We start from the raw sequence: 24,836 nt of genomic DNA, 5'->3' as shown, positions 1-24,836 counted from the left end.
ATTTGCATGCCAGCACTTTCACCTCAGCCAGAAGGTGGACAGACTTCTCCATCATCCTTTGCAATCTGAGGAGTGCAGTGGACATCCCTTCCTGATGTACCTGTGGTTGTCTTTGCAGCTCCAGTTTGATTGAGGACCGAATCCAGACGTTCATCCTCAGAGACTCCGACTCAGCAGATTCCTTGCCTTCAGCAGTCCTCCGAGTGCTGGTAACCTCAGATATCCCTGCCTCAACCAGCTGTGGGACAGATTGTGATCCTGAGACTGCCCTATATCTATGTCCCCCTGCGCTGGTAGAGGGTGTGGGTGAGCGCAGCGATGGGTCTTCAATGGTGCTGTCCACAGGGTCCTCATCTGAGGTGCTCTTGGTGCTGGAATCAGAGTCAAAGTTGCCTGAGGGCGACGTGGCTGATGTGTCTAGGACAGAAGGTGGAGATTATTAGTGCTTGGCAGGCGTGTTGAACACACAACAGTGACCTCAGAGTAGCGTTAAGAGCGGGATCCTCACGTGGGTGTTAGCTGCTGATCTCACCGTTGCCACAGGAACGGCCGACGTCTTCCCCAGCCAGATCCGACCTGTGACTCTCGAATGGAGTGAGGACCTTGATGTCTGGCACTCCACATTCGGTCTGGGACCTCTCCCAGTGATTGTAGGTGATCCTGTCCTGCATAAAGACAGATGGAGAGAGTGTGAGCAAGGCACATGTCAGGCCAAATGAGAAGGATGCCAGGTGTGTGGTGAGTGGAGCCATGGACGGGATGAGGAGGGCAGTCTCCAGAGGAGATGAGGCCAGATGGAGGTGTGAGGGTGTGAGAGAGTGAGTGGTGATGTCCCTTGAGCTGGCAGTGAGTGAGATGACAGTGAATGTGTGATGGGCTTGTGAGTGTGTGAGTTTAGAGTGATGAGATGGTTGCCTTACCCTGGCAGCACAGATGAGATCATTCATCCTCTATCTGCACTGGATGGCCAATCTCTTCTGTGCAGCATTGGCACTGATCACCACTGCCATCGCCTACCAAGCCGGAGTGGTGAAACTGATGGGCCTCCTTTGGCCTGAGCGGGGGTAGAGGATGTCATGGTGGGCTTCCATAAGGCCCAAAAGACATTCCAGGGATGTGTCACTGAATTGGGAGGCTGCAGTCTTTTTGGCTTTTGGGGTTGTGACTTCACTGGAGCAGTCCTGGGTTGCAAGCATTGAGAACTGTGTGCAGCTGCAGTTTGATGCGCCCAGAGTGATGATGTGGTGAGGTAACGGTATGGCAGGCAAATCAGTGGCCACCCAACAGCGAGATGGTGTGTTGCCCGTGTCTGCATAATTAATGAGGCGTGAAGGGGATGATATAGCTTGAAAATCTGCCATTGCAGCCAAACTTCATGTAATCCTGAGACAATCCCACCCTTAGTTAAGAATTCCAAAAGGTGATGGGTTTATATTACTTTCTGAGGCATTTAATTTGTATTCAAGAGAACTGAAACATAACCTATTTCAGTTAATTCATTCCGTTCTTGTAATCTCAGGTGTGAGTGTGTGAGCCACAGCTTGGTTTTAGATCCTGTGCTTCATTTTCTGTTTGCAATCGTCTATTATCTTCTTCTACTCCATGCCCAAAACTCAATTGTTGCTAAAGTTCACGCCAAAGCCAAGAAATTACCATTGCCTGAAATAGTGACCTAATACTTTCACACCTTTATTTGACAATACTCTGTACGCTACTTAACTGAGGCAGTCAGCCTGTAGTAAGTGGCACAAAGAGGAATTACATATGAAAATGTTCAACTTTTATTCATTATTATCGATTCCGCTGTCAGAAGTTTATGACCTTCCAATAATGTAAACAATTTCTCAGCGTTTTCTGGACTGCACACTTAAGCCTTCAGCAACAAGTAAGTGTTGGTCATGGAGTGTGCCCCTTTCATTCCTTTAGATGATCCCAGCTGGTAAATTTTAATAAAAGGATTACATTTGAATATTAAGTTTATTTCACTGTTCCCAATTTCAAATTTGGATTGGAACCAACTTTGCACGTTTTACCTTGGGATGCAGTTTAAATTACTTCTGGATATCTTAAGAGTATCTTAATTCCAAGTTGCCTTTATTAGCTACCTGCACTTTTACCTCTCTGAATCAGGATCAACTTGTATTTAGATCTGAAATTTCCAGTCCTGCTTCAATTTCATACTATATTTTTCAGCTCCCAGGTCTGAAGTTTAAACTGAATTTAAATCTCTTGTCTCTCCAAACTTAAAATGCAAGGTGGATTCAGGTTTGTACCTCAATCTGAAATGTAAATCTGAAGCTTGAATTAGTTTCCTTCATTGATTTTCTCATGAAATAGCTTCATCTTGGAGGTACTACACTTGTGCTAAAAGCAATTAAAGCTGCAATTATGTCATCACAGTTTTGAAACAGTTTAAATGTATTCGCTCATCTTGACTCTCTGACACAGTCACAGCTGGAGTGGGACTGACACCAGCTATGGAAAAGTCTGCAATTTGGACCATCTCATTGAAAGATTTGCCAAGGAAATATTAGGGAAAGAGAAGGTCAAAGAAAAGAAACCTATTTTAATTCTGTTTGGAAGGGAATGCAGCCCATGGAGACCTGTACAAAGTGAGTGGAGGTTCCAGAGACCAATTTTATAAGGTCAAAGTGTCTTGAGTTAATAAAGTTCAGGGGATTATGTAGCACATTTCATTCATGATAAATATTATTACTTGAGTAACAATATTATTGTACCAGATGTTTATAAAGAGTTTAATGTATGAAGAGATAGCAGCACCTTGAACTTACTTAAATATCGGATAGCTAATAAAAGGACAATAGGAGAAGATCTGTTTATTTATCTAAAAATAGCCTTGCAGTAGAATTTGGAAAACAATATTTTCTGTAGTTTGCTGCCAGTAAAATCTTAGATAATGTATCCATTGTTATGCTGCATTTTATTTATTTTAGAATTCTTTAATTATCAAATGTTGTTAGCTATTCTTCCCTATTTCTTGCTTCTTATTTCTTTTTTTTTGTCTTGTGAGGTTTCTTTGTTACCTTAGCTATTGCCAATGTGTTTTTAACAAAAGTGTTCTGTCACTGTTAGATTGGGCATTTTCTCTGCAACCAGTGCAGAGACGAGGGTATGTGCTTTTGTGTTTCCAGATTTTCACCAAGAATATTTGTTTTGTCATACACTGGTCTTCATGAAACAGTGCCCACTGATAGGCTTTGTGCAGTCGGGAATCAATAGCTAAAGTCAACATGTCGGAGGTTTGTCCAGCTGCTCCCACTGCTGTCAAAACAGTATCAGGGCTTTGCTGTGAGAGCTGAGAATATTCCTGGCATGAATATACATGCTGAATGAATGCAGAGAATCCCTGAGATTTAACTAGGCATGTTTTGTAAGGTTTCTGATAAAAGTTCCCCTGTTTCCAACAGGTAATTGCCCATATGAAACAACCAGAAAATCGCACATCCATTCACTGTCTAATCATTTAACTTTCATTTCACTTATCATTTAACACGATTCCTTGTTCACCTAGCACTTAAACAAACTCCCTCTTAATTGTCCAAATACTTTGGGTCTCTTGTGGGAAATTAGCCGGAGAATGATTATTTCGTGGAAGTGGAAACATATTTGGAAGAAAAACTGTAGGAATCTCTGAAGGTAAAGTCACAACAAAACACATGGGGTGTCAACACTCAGCAAAGCCATCAACGTTCATCAATGAACAGAAACAGAATTACCTGGAAAAACTCAGCAGGTCTGGCAGCATCGGCGGAGAAGAGCACAGTTGACGTTTCAAGTCCTCATGACCCTTCAACAGAACTGGACTCGAAACATCAACTGTGCTCTTCTCCGCCGGTGCTGCCAGACCTGCTGAGTTTTTCCAGGTAATTCTGTTTCTGTTTTTGTTTTGGATTTCCAGCATCCGCAGTTTCTTGTTTTTATAAAGTCCGTCAATGGGTTGACACCACTCAGTAACACCATTTCTCATCAAGCCTTTTTCAGCTTCAATATTCTTCCTTTGTTTTTTCTGGCAGAAATGTTTGTGTCGTTAGATCCACACCAATCACTATATTGAAAGTGTCTTAGCCAAAGTCTTGAATGACATCATCAGTGCCTGTGCTGTGTATGTTATAATTCAGATATCTAAGTGCTGAAGAATAGATCTGGAGCTGTCTTTGTACACTTACAAGTCTTTATTTACAGAGACAGACCTTACATATGGTGCACCTCCAATCAACAACCGGTTTCAGCCTGCTCCAGTATACATGGGCACAGCTGAGTCCCCAGTTAACATCTACCATCTTCATACAATTAAACACTCAATGAATATACAACAAACAGTCTTATTTGCCTTTTCCCTCCAAAGCCTCAACCCAGTGTGTGAGACAGTTGACCACATCTCTGGCCTTTTGAGGCTCTATTCCTTGCTATTGAATTGTAGCCAATGTATTTTCAGGAATATTTTTCTGCAGCATGTCACCTCTGGAAACTCCCATGGACCCATCTTTGGTCTCCTCCTCTTCCTCATCTACATACTACTCAAATGGTGGCATCATCCTCAAGCAAGGGGTAAACTTCTATTTATACATATAAATGTTGATGGCATCCATCTCTCCTCTTGAGGCTATCACCACTTCATTCTGTCATACTGCCTGTACAATATTAGTCATAGAAAATTTACAACTTCCTTCAGCTGAACACCAGCAGTAACTGTAAACTTATCTTCTTCATTCCTTATAGGAAACTGTGTTTCCTTGGCATGGACTGAGCCAGATTGTGCAAACATTGGCTGCTGCTCAACATTGAGTTCAGTTTCAAGTTCACAGCTTTACTATCCCCAAGATTGCTTACCTCCACTTCCACACACTCCCCCACTTATGTCTTAATCCCTCTGTTATTGAAACCTTCATCCACATATTTCACACTTTGAATAGATTAGTTTAAATCATAATTTGTTGATTACCTCCTCTGTAAAAGCAATTTCCGACAATAAATGCCAATTTAAAGAAGCAGAAGCCTTGGTGCAGACTGCTCGTCTCTCCCTGTGATAGGAAAGAGAACATGAAGAAAGGTGAAGGGGAGAAAATAATAACGGACAAAAAAAGAGCTGAGACAATTTAATCATAAGGAGCATGCTAGCTAAGCTTTTACCACATACACATACTTTCTCACACTGTTACAGACACAGACACACACATATGCGTGCATACACATACACACACACACGATCACACACATCACCTAGAATCACACAAATGCAAACATTCTCACATTCTTACAGACACACACACACACACACACACACACGCACTCATGCAAACATTCTCACATGCATACATGCACTTAGAGGACTTGGAGCAACCTTTTTATAGACCACACAAATGATAGTGCATGAGCAGGTATCTGGTTGGAAACCAGGAATTAGTTGTGGCCAACAAGCTTGAGTGTTTGGGGTAATGTTTTTAGAAATAATTTATAAGGAAGAAATTATGCCCTAAGTATTCAGTGTTTTAGACAGTGCAACGTTGGAAACTTGGGCAAATGTTGAATATCAATGCGCCCGATCTGCTTGAGTGTGAAATGACACCGGGCAAGCGTCCTGACATCAACATGCAGTTGTGCGATATTTCGCTGATAATTAAAAGGCCTGTTAAGGCCATTAATAAAGCTATTAAAATAAATTTTGCACTGTCTGTCCAATGTTGAGGTTGGCGGGCAGGCAAAGAGGCCAAGCGGCCTTTACACTTTTCAGGAAACCTCACCCATGGGCTGGATGAGATTTCCTAAAGCAAATAAAAATAAAATAAAAATATTAAAATGTAGTTAATAAAATGTCCCATGTCCCTGTCCACCTGACAGAGTCACATGAAGGAACATGTTTCATAATATTATTTACTTCTTTATTCTTTTTTAAAACTCTTCACCTCCCTGAGGCTGCTCTGTGGCTGAGGGAGATTATCAAGTGCTCGCTCGCGCGCATGCGTGAAGTTTGTGCTGAACCCGCTCGCATTCCCCCCTCTCGCTGCCGCTTGCTTTAAACGCTGGGCCAGCCTTACCTGGCCCACAGCGTGAAATCGCCTGCTGGCCTCAATCGCAGACAGCGATTGGCTTCCCGCTGTTGCCCACCCCTGTCGAGCCCGCCTGACAAGGGCAAAATCCTGCCCTTCGTTTCCATAAGATAAATGGCTGGTATCAGAAACAGAAACAGATACAAGTTCATTGAAATGGGAAAGCCCATTTTTAATGTAGTTATTTAGAATGAACCTGGACATATCTTTGTGGTTAAATAACGAGGGGCCTATCATAATGTTCAGATTGCAGAAGAAAAGTTCATTTTTTTTATTCTATTGGATTAATTGCAAAGGCTTTCACTAAAGAATGTTCTGCAAGACCTTTTGGGGACCTTTGAGTCTACAAAAATTAATTTGCGTGCAGCTTAAAATAACAATTAAAATAGTAAATGGAGATATTTCTTTACAAGTTAACGTTAGGTGACTTAATTCATTCAAATGTCATTTAAATCAGTTCAGATTGGCATTTCTGAATGGATGGAACAAATGAACAATTTTATTGTCAGACATAAATGGAACTGCTTACATCAGCTGTGGTATTGAAGAAGATTAATTTATTTTTATAATAGCAGGAGTGGCATACCCACTGGTTCCAGCAGGTCACTCCTTGCTCTCTAAAAGCTTTCTTTGTTTTATTTACTCTAATTTTACCACTTTTCTCGTGTGGCTGGGTCTCTTGCTGCCTTCACTATGGTGAGTTCTTTTGTCTTCCATTACCTCATGGGATGAACTTTGTATTATCTAGAATCCTTTGCTTTTCTTTAAAACAAAGTTCAGGAGCTTTAAACCTTCCCCCTGACTAGAATATCTGTTTTTCTGTTTCATGTTCCTGCTCTTGATTTTACTAAAAGTCGTGCTTATCAATCACATAGAATAGAATCACATAGGGCTGAATTTTCTGTTTGGCTTGGTGGGGCAGAATGGGAGTGGGTGCAGGGGAGTGCAGACCCGCTTACTGCCCGCGATCGGGTCTGCGCTGCCGTTTTACGCGGGTGGGCCAATTAAGGCCCGCCCAGCATAATGCGCAACTCCCGAGGATAGCGGGAGTGGGCGGGGGGGAGTGCACTGTCCACTGGGGCCTGTTTACCTGAAGCACTGGCGGACTTTACAAGGCTGCTCACAGTGTCAAGTGGGAGGGCTCACCAGAGGGCTTCTGGTAAACAGGCCAGGCCGGAGGGTAGGGCAGGGGGACAGGCCGGAGGGTAGGGCAGGGGGGACAGGCCAGGCCGGAGGGTAGGGCAGGGGGGACAGGCCAGGCCGGAGGGTAGGGCAGGGGGACAGGCCGGAGGGGAGGGTAGGGCAGGGGGACAGACCGGAGGGGAGGGTAGGGCAGGGGGACAGACCGGAGGGGAGGGTAGGGCAGGGGGACAGACCGGAGGGGAGGGTAGGGCAGGGGGACAGACCGGAGGGGAGGGTAGGGCAGGGGGACAGACCGGAGGGTAGGGCAGGGGGGACAGGCCTGGCCGGAGGGTAGGGCAGGGGGACAGGCCTGGCCGGAGGGTAGGGCAGGGGGACAGGCCGGAGGGTAGGGCAGGGGGGACAGGCCTGGCCGGAGGGTAGGGCAGGGGGACAGGCCTGGCCGGAGGGTAGGGCAGGGGGACAGGCCGGAGGGTAGGGCAGGGGGGACAGGCCGGAGGGTAGGGTAGGGGGGACAGGCCGGAGGGTAGGTCGGGGGGGCCAGTGTGCCCCTCGTTTTTCAGATGACAGCCTTGCTGCCCTGCTCGAGGAGGTGGCAGCACGGTGGGAGGTGCTGGTTCCCCAGGATGGGAGGAGGAGACCCCCCCACATGATGAAACGTGCCTGGGAGGAGGTGAGGGAGGTGGTGAACTTCTGTGATGTGGTGCGGGCACCTGGATCCAGTGTCTCAAGCGCTTTAATGACTTGTTGGGCTCTGGCAGGGTGAGCGCCATGTTGGCATTGGTTATGTAACCCAGTAAGTCAGCTTACCCACCAGCACCCCCCACCCCCCCGCTGCCCCCACCCCAACAAGCCTGAGTGTAGAGACTGTATTGGATCATTGGCAGCATTTGTCCTTTGCTGGGTGGGCCAACAGGTATCGCTCATGCTGAGGTCAGCCAAATGAAGAGTTGTATTTTGCCCCTTGAGCATGTGTTACACTAAGTCCCACATGATTGGTTTGGGGGCAACTTGGAGGAGCTGCACCTGGGCACAGCGCTGGAACTCCAGGACATGTTCAAGTCAGGGTGATGACATGCTGGGAGTGAATGCCCATCTGAACAGAGTGTCTGTAACCTGCTTGACACAAGTGTGGACAGCTGATTGGGAGACACTGCAAAGATCACCCAACGAACCCTGGAAGGAGCTAGAGGAATAGAAGTTGAGGGCAGCTGTGACCTTCAGAGCCACTGGCATGTGGTGTCCACCCACACAGTTAGGGGGGATCTGAGACCCTATCATCTGACAGATAGAGTTGACTGTCCCTCTTGAGAGATGGAGCCTCCTTCAGCACTGCACCTCAGTCATATTGAGGTAGCTGCTTCACCCCCTGTAAACCCTGGCAGCAGGATAGTGGCATCTTCTGCTGCCCCTTCCACCTTGGACAACCTCTTGGCCCTGCAGCCCTTGTGCCTGCGCCTGTCCTCCCAAAGGTGGCTCCCCTGGAGGCTAAATGTGCACTCCTGGCCTCCTCCCCCTTCTAGCCCTCCCTTCCTCCTCAGAGGAGCTGCCTCCAGTGGACAGCTCAGTTCCCATTCCCAGGCTAAGGGAAGGCTTCCTGAAACCTGCAGGCCCAGAAAAGATTCCTCACTGTAGAGTGCTGACCTGAGGGTTAAGAGTCCAGACCAAGCAGCTGGGATGTGTTTTGAAGTATTGCAGATCACACAGGCAAGTTTCAAAAGCTTTCAGAAATAAATATTTGACTGTGCACACTCGCAACCCCAGTGAGCCCCCTTATCCTGCCCGTGGATGAGGTTTCTACAAATGTGTCCTACCCACCTGCCCGTTGTGCCCATGTGCCAGCCCGAAGATCACATGGGTGCCAAAAAATCAGTGTCAATTGGCACCTCAGGGACCTTAAGTGGCCGGTTAATTAATGGCGGGCGCGTGTCTGACATCATCCACACCGGCCCAGCCAAACATCGCGATGGTGTGTGGTGATGTCGGGACGCTCACCCAATGTCACCTCGTTTTACATGTGGATATGCAGGGCCTGGCCCCATAGGCCAAGGGGAAAATTCTGCCCAAAGAGCTACAACACAGAAACAGGCCCTTCACTCCGACTGGTCGATGGAAGTGTTAATACTCTATATGAACCTCTCCCTATTCCTCTTCATTTCACCCTATCAACATATCCTATTATTCCTTTCTACCTCGTACAGCTTCCCTTTTTGGATTCTGTCTTGAGGAATGCTTCTCCTTGAAATAATCACCTTTCCTTCCTTTCCACGGCCATATTTCTTAAGCTTTCTGTTTGTAGGATCATAGGAGCAACAGGAGGCCATTCAGCCCCTTGAGCCTGTTCTGCCATTCAATGAGATCATGGCTGATCTGTGACCTAACTCCACACCTGCCTCTGCCCTGTTTCCCTCAGTAGTTTTGACTAACAAAAATATATAAATTTCAAATTTCAAATTAACTACTGAACTAATATCAATTGCTGTTCATGTTCTGTTATTAAAATCTTCTGTTTTTGTTTTAGACTTACAGCAATTCCAGTTTTTCCTATTCAAAGCGTTATTATGTTCACCGTGTTTATCCATTCATTATTTCTAGATGATGTCAGTCTCACTCATGTTTATTTTAATCAGTCAGATGGACAAAGAAAGAATCATATGACAAATGCTGATTAAAGTTAGCGGAGAGAAATTGGGAAAGTTGATTATCTCTTAACGTTAGAAGGATTAAGATTGATGTTGAAAATGTTTAAAAGGGATCCATTCAACCTCTGTCAACATGTGAGCAAAACACCACAGCTGCTGGAAATCTGAAATAGAAACAGAAAACCCTGGAAATACTCAGCAGGTCTGGCAGCATCCATGGAGTAATTGGGCAGAAGAATACACAGTGCAAACAGGTCTCTGAGCTGTATTATTAGGCACGATGATGTCGGGACATGTTTCCAGATGTAATCATGCCCGAGTCTGATAATACAGTAGGCGGGCAGTCCTAGAAATCAGGAGACCACCCACTTCATTCAAATTCAATTTAATTGCTGAGCTAAACTTGCTCATGTCCCAGTTGACAGGAATAATATGTGCTGGGAGTAATAAAATGCTTGGCAGTTATCTGTCAGTCACCATCACTGGTGCATTCTCCATGGAAATGCCTTGACCAATCAGAGTCCACTTGCCAACCAATCAACACTCTCTTCACATACAGTATAAATTGTTGTTTTTCCCCTTATATTGGTATTTTTGTGAAGTGTCCTGATGAGTGCAAGATGAAAAGCTTTGACATGTCTCTTTTTTCAGCAACACTCTGCACAATGGTTCCCAGCCATCCCACTGTGTATCTTTCTCAAGACTAAGGCTTCCCCAATACCCCCACCGCTCCAGAGCCATTATGATGCCCCCACAGGGGTATCAGTGCCATGAATAGTGATAGTGGTACACATTACTGCCTTGGACTCCAGAGGTACTCAAGGCTCCAGCATTTTCGAACCTTCCCTGCAGTTTCCTTACACACTAATACACAGCGTGAGGACTTACCCACCCCTGCCAATCTCAAAAGGTCATTCAGCCTCTTCCTGCATTACCTCCAGTTTTGAGGCATGGTCCCACACTGCTGACCTCTGTGGAAACCTCTGACCAGGCAGCTTGGGTTATTTAGGGAGGTCTCCTCTACCCATCAGCTGGCACAAGGACCCCACGCCTGGTGGACACAGCCTGGAGAAGGGCACAGAGGGAGTTATCATCAAAATTTGGGGCAATTCTAGCCCTTCTTTCCTCCCTCTCCCTTTTGCTCCCGTCTATTGACCATCTATGGAAGGAAATATTCTAGAATGAAGTAGCTGCTCAATTTTCAGATCTTAACATCATTTGCATGATCAGATTTAATGACGTATGTGTTCACCAGCAACAACACATAACTCAAAGCCTCTACAGAAGTTAACACATTTTTCAGAATAATAACACTTACCTCAAACAACACCGGAAAACAAACACTTCCCTGTGGCTTTAAGCTTTACAAAATTGTAGGGTTTCCTGACAGTGCCCCATGCCAGGTGGCCCTTTAAATGAGTGGCGGTGACCTCCTTCCTGATCATGGCCAATGATTACGGCGGCTGGACATCACGTCTCCAGCTCAGATTGGGTGGGTGAACGAGAATCCACCGATGTTGTAAGAAATTGGGGTCTTGGAAAAACGGGCGATATTTTGTGCATAATACAGTGCCCCTAAAAAGCTTTCAAAAAAGGCTACATTTTTTAAACAGTCCGTGGAAACAGGCAAGGTCACTTAGTTCAGACTGCCATGCTGACATCGCTAAGCTGATTGAATGGTGTCTTGTGCACCTCCTTTACCTACGCAAGTGTTTAGAAAGGGCCCTCAGCAAGATGTAAACTAAAACCCTGACCTCGAGTGGGATGGCGCACAAGCGGGGTGGTACCCACACTGACGTTTTGAGTACCTGCCCTGTATCATTGGTCAGAATAATTTTAATAGATGATTGACACTGGGTAAGCTACCAGCCCCCAGGAAAAGGTTATATTAACAAGTGCTGACGCACAGAGGCCAGGTCCTGGTGGGGCCACATACTGGTGAGTGTCTGCTGAGGGATCGTACACAGAGGCTGAGGTGCTGCTGAGGTGGCAGTGCTCGTTGGGCTGTTGCCTTCTTCAGATGGAAGATGGACCAGAGGAGGAGGAAGATTGAGGGATCGAGGGAAGAGTTTCCTAACACTTCGACTGGAGAGTGGAATGCTGTTATCACACACTGTTACGGGTCATATACTTTTTCTGTACAATTAATTAATGGATCATATCTAAACTGTTGTTTCTTAATCAACTTAGTAAACCATCTTAAAATGACTTATGACTAGCCGACTGCCTATTTAGGTATCTGTGGCCATCGAACCCTGAAACCAGGTTGCAAGCTTAAAACCCACCCTGCAGCCATTAATTGGCTTATCGCCATTTTATACAATGTCCAGCGACACGAGGACTGGACTTCACAATCCACCCATTTCCAGATGCAAGCCCAGCCCACCGAAACACACTGTATTATTCAGCCCAATCCTTCAAGTCAGCAACCGTTCCTTAGATTATTAGAAAGTTCTGATGAGAGGTTATCAATCTGAAATGTTCTTCTCTCTCTTAATAAACGATGTATAATTTGTGAGGATGCAAGGAAATCACTACATATCAATGTAAAATGTGTCAAATAATTGCCCTATTGGAAAAAGCTATCGTGCAACATGTGAGCCGGGAACCATCTGATCCAATGAATATCTGCCGATTTCGTGTTAAAGAGACAATGTTGTGAAACCCACTTCAGGCTAATCATTTTGCTTCTATTTGAGCAATACTTCAACAGGGTTTAGAAGCATTATGGTGGTAGGATCATAAACACTGGCATAGACCAGTTGGACCGATTGGCCTACATAAGAATAAAAGAAATAGCAGTCCATTCAGGCCAGCAAAGGTGTTCTGCCAATCAGTAAGATCATGGCTGACCTGAGTGTGGCCTTAACTCCACTTTCCTGTCTGCCCCATATAACCCTTAATTCCGTTGTCAATCAAGAGTCTGTCTAACTCAGCCTTGAGTATATTAAATGACCCAGCCTTCTCCCTCTCTGGGGAAGAGAATTCCAAAGATTAACGACCCTTTGAGGGGAAAAGTTCCTCCTCATTCCCATCTTAAATGAGAGACCACTAATTTTGAAACTGTGCCTCCTCGTTGTAGATTCCCCCACAAGAGGAAACTCCTCTCAGCATTTACTCTGCCAGCCCCCTCAGGATTTTATATATTTCAATAAGAAATAACCTCCTAAACTCCAATGAGTATCGGCCCAAACTGCCCAAACTTTCATCACAGGACAAGCCCCCAGTTTCTGCGTTGCATATTTTACGTCACAGAATTTTTAATTTTTTTTTTGTCTCTTGAGCTTTGCTTTGGATTCAGCACTTCCTATTATATTTTAATGCAAGCATTCAGAATCTGATTTGTGATGATACATATGTTAAAATGAAATCCTGGGATTTGGAGAAAAGAGGAACATACTGATTGTGGTAATCTGAGGAGTGATACACCTTTAAGAAAATGCCAGCAGATTGACCATGTGACTGTAAGACCCAATAGCTGTGTAGCTCGAGCTACCATGTTAATGTTAGTCTAAAGTAGGGTCTGGCTGGAGAAACACACATCATGTTAGTGTTCTGTTGTCTGTGTAAATAAATAGCATGTGCTTTATTTCACATTGGTCTCTGTGTCTGCTGTATATTGTAATCCACTCACCTGCTGACAGGTAAGTGTGCAACTGGTTCACAAACAAAGCGACCCCTCAGTAGAACAGAACAACTGGCGATGAGGAAAAACACGACCAGTCGGTGACACGAAGGAAAACTCAACTGAAGTGAACCAGCTGTGCCTTACAGGCCGATTGTAAGGACAGCCCTCACCACAGTCATCGAAGTTATCTCCTTCCAGTATGTCACAATTTGGCCACATCAAACTGTTTGATCAGACCATCGATGACTGGTCACATTATATTGAACGCCTCACGTTTTCCCTTTTGGCCAGCGACATATCGGGGAGGAGAAGAGGCGAGCAATCATCTTATCGACATGTGACAGTAAATCATACGGCCTAATTCATAGTCTAACGGCACCCAGTGCCCCAAATTCCAGGAGATTTGATGAGTTGGTGAATCTTGTGAAAAGCCACTTTTAGCCGAAACCTTCAGTAACAATGCAACGTTTTAAATTCAATTTGAAGTGTCGGACCCCTGGAGAGACAGTTGCTTGCTATGTAACAGCCGTAAAACAAGTGACAGAGAGCACTGTGGGTTCAGGACATCGATCGATAACATGTTAAGAGACTGATTAGTGAGTGGAATCAACGAAGACGCCATTCAAAAAAGGCTAGAAACGAATTTAGAATTCAGCAAGGGGCTGGAATTAGCACTCGCAATGGAGAACAAAAACAGAATTACCTGGAAAAACTCAGCAGGTCTGGAAGCATCAGTTCTGTTGAAGGATCATGAGGACTCGAAATGTCAACTCTTTTCTTCTCCGCCGATGCTGCCATATCTACTGAGTTTTTCCAGGTAATTCTGTTTTTGTTTTGGATTTCCAGCATCCGCAGTTTTTTGTTTTTATCTCGCAATGGAGACACAGTCAGGAGCTCAGAAGAAATCAAGGGAGCACAAAATGGGACTGTTCTTCACGTCGGGAGGGAGGTACCGGTTAGAAATGATGCGGAAGCTCAGGGCTCCACAGAAAGGCAGGAAACAGCCGCCATTAACAGACCAGCAAAAAGCAATGGGTTAGCGGATAAAACCCACATTAATAATAGCAGAAATAGAACCAGACAGCCTGCAAAGGAATAACAATTTAAAAAACCGAGTGTTTCTACTGTCATCGCAATGGGCATATTATGCAATATTGTAAAGAAAGATTGAGGCCAAATTTCAAACAAAAAGGCAGAAGTCGTGAAATTCACATAATGGAGAAACCAGAAGAAACAGAGTCAGATATTTACTTGCTGCACAACTTTAAAATGGGTAAAACCGAGCCAGTCTACGTGACAGTGGAAGTCAGCAGAAAACCCATTCGAATGGAGGTGGATACAGGCACATCCACAACAGTCACAGGGGAAACACACGTTTAATTATCTGAATGGAGGAGGCCGCTCACTAAAGCTGGAAAACTCAGACGCTAAATTAAAGTCATATACAGATGAAAACACACAAGTGAAAGGCAAGGTTCCAGTACAATATGGAAGACAATCTGCTAATCCACCCCTGATAGTGGTAGCAGGGGAGGGTCCAACTCTACTTGGTCAGAACTAGCTTAACGAAATAAAGTTAGAGTGGACTGAGATTTTCAAACTCAGAATGATAGATCTGCAAGAATTATTACAGGAATATGCCTCTGTGTCAGGGAAGAGCTTGGGAAGCTTCAAGGGCTGCAAGCTAAAATCCACATGGATCCTGGGGCAATCCTCAGATATTTGAAGGCAAGGCCAGTCCCCTTTGCATTATGAGGAAAAATGGATATTGAATTGGACAATGTTTGGGAGGATTAGAAAGGTTGGGAGTCTGTATAATTTTCCAATTGGGCAGCACCCATAGTTCCAGTTCTAAAGCCTGACCAGAGTGTATGAATACATGGGGACTACAAGTTGACTGTTAACAAAGCAGCCAGACTCAATAGGCATCCTATACCGAAAACTGATGAATTGTACTCCAAGTTGGCAAGGGGAACCCGCATATACAAAACCCAACATGAGCCACACTCACCAGCAAGTCCTCTCAGGATTTTATGACTATCAACACACAAAGGGGGTTATACCAATATACCAGGTTACCCTTCGGAGTCTCATCAGCTTGTGCCATTTTCCAATGAACTATGGAAAATTTACTTCAAGGTTTTCCCTGTGTTGTGGTTTATGCCCCAGTAACAGGAATGACTAATGAAGAATGCCTGGCTAACTTGGAAGAGATATTGGCCAAGAAGGCTGTCCAGATCTTCAAGGCTGGAATGAAAAAAACTAGAGTGGGACTCCATAGCAACCAAGTTATCACGTTTCCTGCTCAGCTATAGGACTACGCCACATATGACCACCGGTGTTGCCCCCACAGAGTTATTAATGAAGAGACATCTCAGGACACATTTGAGCCTCATTACACCGAATTTAAGGGAGGGTGAAGAGAAGTCAGGAGGCCCAGAAAAATAAACATGATTACCACAGCTGTGAAAGAAGCTTCACTGTAGGAGAAGCAGTTTTTGCAAAGAACTTTGGAGATGGGCCCAAATGGCTATCAGGTGAAGTCAGTGCAGCGACAGGAACCCTGTCCTCCACATATCAGTTGGAGGTCAGATAATCAGGAGACATGTAGATCACCTCAGGAGATGGGAAACAGATCCACAAGTAAAGATGCGCCAAACATTCCTGTTGGGGACTACACCACAGGTAGAAGGAACTCCTCTTGCTTTGGAAATACCTGTTGGACCCGATGAGCCTGAAAGAGTCGGAGAGGCAAACTTGCAGGTTCCTACTGGGGAGCCAAGTGGACAGATAACTCCTGAGAGGGAGGCCTCGGATAAACCATCCGAAGTCATAGAGCTACAATAGTTGACACATTTGAAAAAGCCTCCAGACAGACTGAATTTGTAAGTAGTTTATTTCTGTAAATAGTTAATATATTGTAAAATGTACTTTCAAGTAAAGGGGGGGGGGATGAGGTAATCTGAGGTTTTATACACTTTTAAGAGACTGTGAGCAGACTCACCACGTGACTAAGACCCAATAGCTGTGTAGTGTGGGCTACCGTGTTAATGTTAGTCTAGAGTAGGGTCTGGTTGGAGAAGAACACGTCATGTTAGTGCTCTGTTGTCTGTATAAAGAAACAGCATGTGCTTCATTTCATATTGGTCTGTGCCTCTGCCGTATATTGAAATCGACTCGCCTGCCAACAGATAAGCAACTGGTTCATGAGCAAAGCGACCCTGCAGTTGAACATAACACTGATCAAATGGACCAATGGTGGGGCAGTCCAGCTCTGTCATCAGCTGCATGAATTAAATCAAAAGCAGTCTGTTTTTCATTTAAAACCCTACTGAGACCCCCAAGTAATTTACCCATCAATTTAACAGAAAGTGATTTCTCCATAAGTCATGCTTTGGAAGTTTTATAAGCAAAACAGTTGACTTTACTGGGCTGGTATTGACTTTTAATGCCATTTAAAGTGATGGTAGGTGATGAAATTATAAAAAAATCCTGAGTGAAAAGTTTAGCTGCAGTATGTAGCATCGAATACCGGTTCCTGATTATAAACATACAAATATTGTAAAGTATAAGGTTAGGGTCCCTAATCTAATGCGTGGGAAGTTTAATGGAATCAGATAATTGGTCTTTTACCCAGCATTCTCTAAGTTTAGATTTATTTCTGTTCATATTTTCCAGGGAGTTTACAGTTTTTATTTCACAGAATATTTTTTACACACAATGATCTGAGGAACAAAGAAAATGACACAATTCCTTGGCAGAGTGAGCAGGGGTAAAGTAATTCATCAGAAACCTTTGAACAATTATGGTGAAAACAATCATTAACCTGTTTAAAAAGAATATATTTTAAATTTTACTGTGCACAAAACAAATCTTTTGGTTATTGATTAAGTGGTATCTTAAATACCTTTCTTCTACTTATCTGAAGTCTTTCGTCAGTTGTTTTTGGGCAGTGTACATAAAAATGGGTGGCAATAAGTGGTATAGATCGAAGAACAGGTTTCCTTCGAGGGTTTATTAAATTGCACTAACAGAATCAGCAATTGAAGCTGACCAAATCAAATACTACACAAGGAATTAGGAAAATACTAGATGTTGAACACTATTGAAGTATGAAACAAGAGCAAAGAAATGGTACATGGGTCAGTGGCTGCAGTATGACATTTTCACCAGAACTGGGACCGTGGGGAGGATTTTCCCCTCGTCGGGTGGGTGTGGCAGACGGGTCTGGGAGCGGCCACGCAACAGTCTGCTGCTCGCGATTGGGCCCTGCCCACGATTTCACGCTGGACGGCCAATTAACAGGCAGTTAACATGAAACGCAGGGTGAGAGCCTCAGCGCTGCCGGGGTCGAGGCAGGAGGAGGCTGAGCGCTGCAGTCTGCACACGCGCCGATGTACACACACACTGAAACTCCCTGAAGGCACAGAGCTGCCTCAGGGAGCTGAAGATTTTTAACATGACAAGTAAAGATTTGAAAAATAAGGGAAACATGTCCCCACATGTGATTCAGTCACATGAACAGGGACATGTGAAATATGAGTTTTAAATATTTTTATTGTTTTTTTTTTTAGTCACCCAACCATGGATGAGCTTTCACAAAAATAGCAAAGGACACCTGGTCGCTATTTGCCTGCCCGCCAACTGTAAGGTTAGGCAGGCAGCGCAAAATTCAATTTGATTAATTGATTAAGGGGCTTAATAACCCTCTTAATTGTCGGTGGGCGCGCTGCCCACTCTCACTCATGCCCACTGACTGAAATATCACGCGAGTGTGCAATGGCATTGGGATGCTCACCTGATGTCATTGTGCGATATTTCACATTCGAGTGTTTCAGGTGCATGCCCACTCACCCAGCTGAAAATCCTGCCCAATAAGGGTGACTTTCAACTGCTGGCTGCCCAGATTTTTTTTATTCATTCATTCACAGGATGTGGGCTTTGCTGGCTGGGCCAGCATTTATTGCCCATCCCTAGTTGCCCTTGAGAAGGTGGTGGTGAGCTGCCTTCTTGAACCGCTGCAGTCCGTGTGGTGTAGGTACACCCACAGTGCTGTTAGGGAGGGAGTTCCAGGATTTTGACCCAGCGACAGTGAAGGAACGGCGATATATTTCCAGGTCAGGATGGTGAGTGACTTGGAGGGGAACTTCCAGGTGGTGGTGTTCCATGTGTCTGTTGTCCTTGTCCTTCTAGATGGCAGGGGCCATGGGTTTGGAAGGTTACAGGGTTTCTATTGAAAATGCCGTTACCTCCAAATGGATGTCCAAGGTTCATCGTTTGCAAGCAGACGAGAAATGGCTGTCAGCATTTCCCCCTCAAATAGTGGCATGATGTTTGCATTTACGAATTGGTGTCCTACACTGGCTCTGGAACCCTGACTACACTATGAGCCAAGTGATAAACAACTTAACCGAAGGGAGTGTTGAGGTCCTGCTCCAAAAATGTCCTTTAACAGTTTTGGGTTCAGGAAGAGTAAATCCCACGAGGTACACCATCGGTGCTGGCTCGGTCCCTCACAGTGTGTTACTACTGATTTCCATCTCAACTCGCCATTGGGCCTTCCAGATATTCAATGAACGTTGGAAGCTTATCCAAGGGAAGAATTTTATACCCTCTCCCATAACTTATTTGGAGACAGGGAAGGTAGTTAGTCAGGCTGGAGAATGGTGTGCAAGCAACCTGCTGCTTTCCCACCTCAGCCAGTTGCAGGCAGACCTGTTGCTCTGTGGTGTACAGGACTAGTGAAACTGTGCAGGCTGCTTGTTGTCTCCCTGAGAGGGGCTGTTCCCTCATTCAGTGTCTGATTGATGGACCTGGCATTGGGAAGGGTGTGGGGTTGCTGACAGCCTCCTCTCTGTCCGGGCTGCTGACCCCCCCTCTGCCATGACCCCCACCCAGGGTCGCTCCTCCAGCCTGGACCTCAGTGCCTGTCCTCCAGGCAGCTGCCACAGCCACTGTGAGCAAAAGAGCCTTCAGCCCCTGAATTGCCGGCAGCTCTTGATGGGTGTGATGTCCACCCCCCAAGGTCCCTGATCTTAAGGAAGGCTCACCAGTGGCCACTTAGGTGCCTGAGAGGAGCTTAATACCGGCTGGCCTTCTGAGAGGAGGTAACATGGGTCTCTCGTTGGCTGTCCAGCGGCAGACCAGACCCTGATGCTGCCATTAAATCCCTCCCATTATCTAGCGAGGCCTGAAGCTGAAGAGGTTTCGCGCGGGTGCAACGCTCACATTGTTTTAGGTATAAGTTGGATGAATCAGAAAATGTTCTTCAGCAGTGATATGTTTATGGTATTCTCAATTAGCTGAAAGCTGCACTGAAACAAATATTGTGTGACTCTCAGAAGTCACTGCACTGTGCAAATGTCCATCTCTTAGAATTTCAGGACATTTACAAAATCAAATAAAGATAACCTTTCATCAGAACTTCTATCTTTTTTCTGTTCTAATGGAAGGTCATGCTTGACTTGAAACATTAACTCTGGTTCCCACTCCACAGGTGCTGCCTGACCTGATGTGTGTTTCCAGATTTTTTGTTTCTATTTCAGGTTTCCAGCATCTGCGTTACTTTGCTTTTGGATTCACCAAGTCAAACTTGTTAACCTATGTGACATTTCTTTTCCTTTTTATATATTTTGAGATTATTTAAAATTATGTTGATAACAATGGGTATATTTATTTTAGACTAGTCTCATAATTTCCTCATTTTGAATTTGTTCTTATTTAATTCTTTCAAACATATTGTACAGAACACTTAGAAGACAATGACCATCTCCAACAAGAGAGAATCTAACCATCGTCCCTTGATGTTCAATGACATTACCACCACTGAATCCCCCACTATCAACATCCTGGGGATTACCATTGACCAGAAACTGGATTGGACTAGTCATATAAATACAGTGGCTACAAGAGCAGGTTGGAGGCTGGGAATTCTGTGATGAGTAACTCACCTCCTGACTCCCCAAAGCCTGTCCACCATCTACAAGGCACAAGTCAAGAGTGAAATGGAACAGTTTCCACTTGTCTGGACGACTGTGTAGTATTAGTGTATCTGGCAAAACAAGCGTTAATGCAAGAGTGGGAAACTATACCGCCCACAGTGTGATGTAAAGAGACACATGACCCAAGGCTAGGGTCATTTGTGGACTGGACGGACACCTGTGAAGAAGCAAGCATGGAGTTAGTTCATAGCTTAGGCTATATACCCTGTATATACTTACATACTTATGTGCTATCAATAAATGGGTAACGTTCAACCATAGAAGATTCAGAAGCTCTTTCTGAGACCTACTGAACTGAACATACAACAGAGAGCCCCTCCAAAAACACTCAGGAAGGTTGACACCATCCAGGACAAAGTAGCTGCTTGATCAACATTCCATCGACCACTTTAATCCATCACTCCCTCCACCGCAGATGCACAGTGGCAGCAGTGTGTACCATCTACAAGATGCACTGCAGCAGCTCACCAAGCCTCATTTGACAACACCTTCCAAACCCATGACCTCTACCACTTAGAAGGGCAAGGGCAGTCCCACCTGTAAATTTCTCTCAAAGTCACTAACTATCCTGACTTGGAACTATAATGCCATTCCTTCATTGTTGCTGGATCAAAATCCTGGATTTCCCTTCCTAATAGTACTCTGGGTGTACCTACACCACATAGACTGCAGCAGTTCAAGAAGATGGCCTATCAGCACCGTCTCAATGGCAACTGGAGATAGACAATTGATGCTGGCCTTGCCAGTGACACCCAAGTCCTGAGTAGGGATTAAAACAATCTATGTGCTGGTTACGTAAACAAACAGTTACATAATGTTAAGAGCTGTATCGAGGCTTCATTGCTTGAATGATTCGGTAAAGACCTTGTCACCTGTTCTTTGGGTTATCACTTCTTGTCAAACAGTTTTCTTTATGGTGGTTTCTGGTACACAAGCTTGGAAGATTTAGATCAGAAATGTTAATGTTAAAGGCTTGTTACGAAAGTATTGCCTGAGGTGTTGTACAGGTTCAGTCTTGCATTTCTCAAACAGCAGCCTATCGGAAATGCAATGGCCCAGATCTCCCGGTCTCCAGATAGTCAGAAACCAAATGCACCCCATAAGATGCGCAAGAGGACAGCTCGGCGCTCCCAACACAATGACTCCATGGGAATTGCCCGGGATCTTTGAAATTCCGATGGGTAATTCAGCAGCTCCAAGGCAGCCTCTGAAAATATCTCCCACTCTGAGTTAGAGCCAAACTTCGGATGATTCCAACTGAATGGTTACCCAGAAAATGTTAGACAGATTAAAACCTGGACTAAGTCCTGGGTAACTACAGAACTGACCCGCCAAGTTGCTCACACTGAACCCCCTGCCCCCAACATGCTTTCTAACACGCCGACTCTCCGCTCAACCACCCAACTGTCCCAACCCACATCACCCCCCTGACTCCCCAAATACTTTCCTACCCTCTGATTCCCCCAAGCCCCCAATTCCCCTTTACCCGACCTAACTAGCCCCCACCACCTGACTGCCCTGACCTCCTATTCCCCCTGTGACCCACCCAATTACCCCCCCAACTCCCAGCCTCTGACTACTGCCCATCCTGACCTGGCCTGACATCACCACCCTACCCCCTTACCCACTTACCTTACCCACCCTACCCCCTTACCCACTTACCTTACCCACCCTACTCCCTTACCCACTTACCTTACCCACCCTACTCCCTTACCCACTTACCATACCCACCCTACCCCCTTACCCACTTCCTTACCCACCCTACCCCCTTACCCACTTACCCACTTACCTTACCCACCCTAACACCTTACCCACTTACCTTACCCACCCTACTCCCTTACCCACTTACCTTACCCACCCTACCCCCTTACCCACTTACCTTACCAATCCTACTCCCTTACCCACTTACCTTACCCACCTTACTCCCTTACCCACTTACCTTACCCACCCTACCCCCTTACCCACTTACCTTACCCACCCTACTCCCTTACCCACTTACCTTACCCACCCTACTCCCTTACTCACTTACCTTACCCACCTTAGCCCATTAGCCACATACCTTACCCACCTTACCCCATTACCCATACCTTCTCTCATAGCTTTTCAAAAGAAGCTTTGAGACGTTTAAGCTCTTTGCCAACAAAGCACATCAGCTAGTGCAGTAAAAAGGGGCATTGCTTCTACACGGATTCTCTCTGCTACTCCCTCTGAGGTTTCCTGCGCTGATTGAATTCTACAGGATCCATCACTAGAAGATTGTCCTGGACTATCAGAGGAAGATAGGCATGTCATTTTTTTGTCTGTTCAAGGTTGAAACTGGGGTTTCTGACCCTGAACAGAAGATTTGGGCCAATGGATTGATAAAAAAAAAATTGCCAAAAATCCTTTGGTCTTTTGTTGACACTCCTATATACACAATAGAATTGTAGAGTGTTATAGCACAGAAGAAAGGCAAGTGTGCCTGTTGTGTCCATGTTGGCCCTCTTTGAGAGCTACTAAACTAGTCCCACTCTCCTGCCCTTTACCCTTGGCCCTGTAAACCTTTTCTCTTTTACCCAATGCCCTTTTGAAACCCAGGATTGAACTTGCCTCCTGTGCACTCTCATGCAGCGCTTCCAGATCCTAACCAATCACTCTGTAGAAACGCTTTTCCTCGCGTTGCTATCAGTTCTTTTGCCAATCACTTTAAAATGGTGCTGTCTGGTTCTTGATACTTTTGCCAGTGGGAACAGTTTCAACCCTGTCCAAACTATCCAGATCCATCACCATTTTAAACACTTCAACGCTTCAGCCCAAATTTCCACGACTGAGGTAAATAGCTCAAGTCTGGAAATTTCCCAGCTAGCAGCAGCCACTCAATAGAAAGTCCCCTGAAAGGCAAGCTCCTGGGGTGATGGGTAATGGGATGGAGACAGGCCCACTGCCTCCTGAAACAAATCCAAGGTAGCTACAGGGGTGGCCGTGTGCCAAGGGGTCTAGTTAGAAGGCCCGCAGTGGCTCTCTGCGACTTCGTCCTGGTTGTTTGCTTATACTTTAGGCAAAGCAAGCCCTCATCTGTCACACCCCCTCACCCCAACCCACTCACCTGGCCACCTCCATGCCACATGACAACTCAATATCAACACACCCACCACCCTTGGCCCTTATACTCTCCATGCCAACTCACCCTCTATCTACCACGGGGAGACCTCAGGAGCCATGTTGAGCTGAAATAAAATAAAGTTCTACAAATGTAATATAGTATTCACTGGACTAAAAATCCTTCTATTCATGGGGCTGAATAATATGGTGGTGCACTGGGGGTGGAGTGTCCGGTCTCAGATGTTGTACGCTGTGACTCACAATGGGGCAGTGTCACGGGACCCAACACATGAATAATTGAGTGGATCTACTATACAAGAGAGAAGATTTATGTATCTTCCGGTCTGGCCAGTTAAATTGTAGCTAATCTCTGCAAATCATGTTAATCTTCAAAGGTGTCAGAAACTTTAAGAAATCAGCAAGTCTCCCACCACCTGGCATTGAGCAGCTGCATGTTTGTTCCATGTTTCTATAGTTAGGTGTCAGTGCCAACGGAGCGAGGGGAGAGGAATTCTAGAGATGCCAAACCAGCCCACAGGATCAATGAGGCTGCCCTCCTACGTGCAGTTCATGATTGACATGACCAGCTCATGCCAACCGCTGGCAAGAGGAGGAAGCCCAACCAGACTCGGGCCATATGGTAGGAGCTGGCCGAAGTGGCCAGCAGTGCGGGCGCGGTGAGGAGGACTAGGTTCCAGCGCCACAAAAGGCTCAATGACCTCATGAGGTCAGCCAGGGTGAGTATGAGCAATCTGGGTTCAGTGCTAGAGGTCTCGCTGCGAAAGCAGGAGGTAATTCAGGTTTGCTGCTCATCAATGGTCGCACGAATCCACAGGGACACAGCTGTCCTAGGCCAGGCCAATGTGCATTTCAAGTGATGGCCTAGTTATATGGCAGATGGTTCTCAGGATCACCTTATGACACATGAGTGTAGGCTACCGATAGGCTCTATTCATTTCACTTTGGACATCTTACATGAAGGAGATATAATTCTCTGCCCTTCAGAGCATGGCATCTGTGAATGCCTTGATGCAATGGTGTGCAGCAGGCTGCATTACCTCACTGAGGTCCCACCAGGCTGCCTGTTCTGAAGAAGTTCAATGCCACTGTGACCTCCAAGGCAACAGGCAATGGGTGTGGCCCCCAGCGCAGTTGGATGAGATCTCCCCTGTCAGCATATCACACAGTGATGTTATAGAGGCTCTTGAAAGCCTGAGTCTTCTCCTTCACTGAGTCTCGCTTAGTTTCAGGCAGCTAAGCCTCTTTCTGTGTAATC

The sequence above is a fragment of the Carcharodon carcharias genome, chromosome 13, assembly GCF_017639515.1.
Source record: "Carcharodon carcharias isolate sCarCar2 chromosome 13, sCarCar2.pri, whole genome shotgun sequence".
In the NCBI taxonomy this organism is placed as follows: Eukaryota; Metazoa; Chordata; class Chondrichthyes; order Lamniformes; family Lamnidae; genus Carcharodon; species Carcharodon carcharias.
This window is presented reverse-complemented; position numbering follows the sequence as displayed.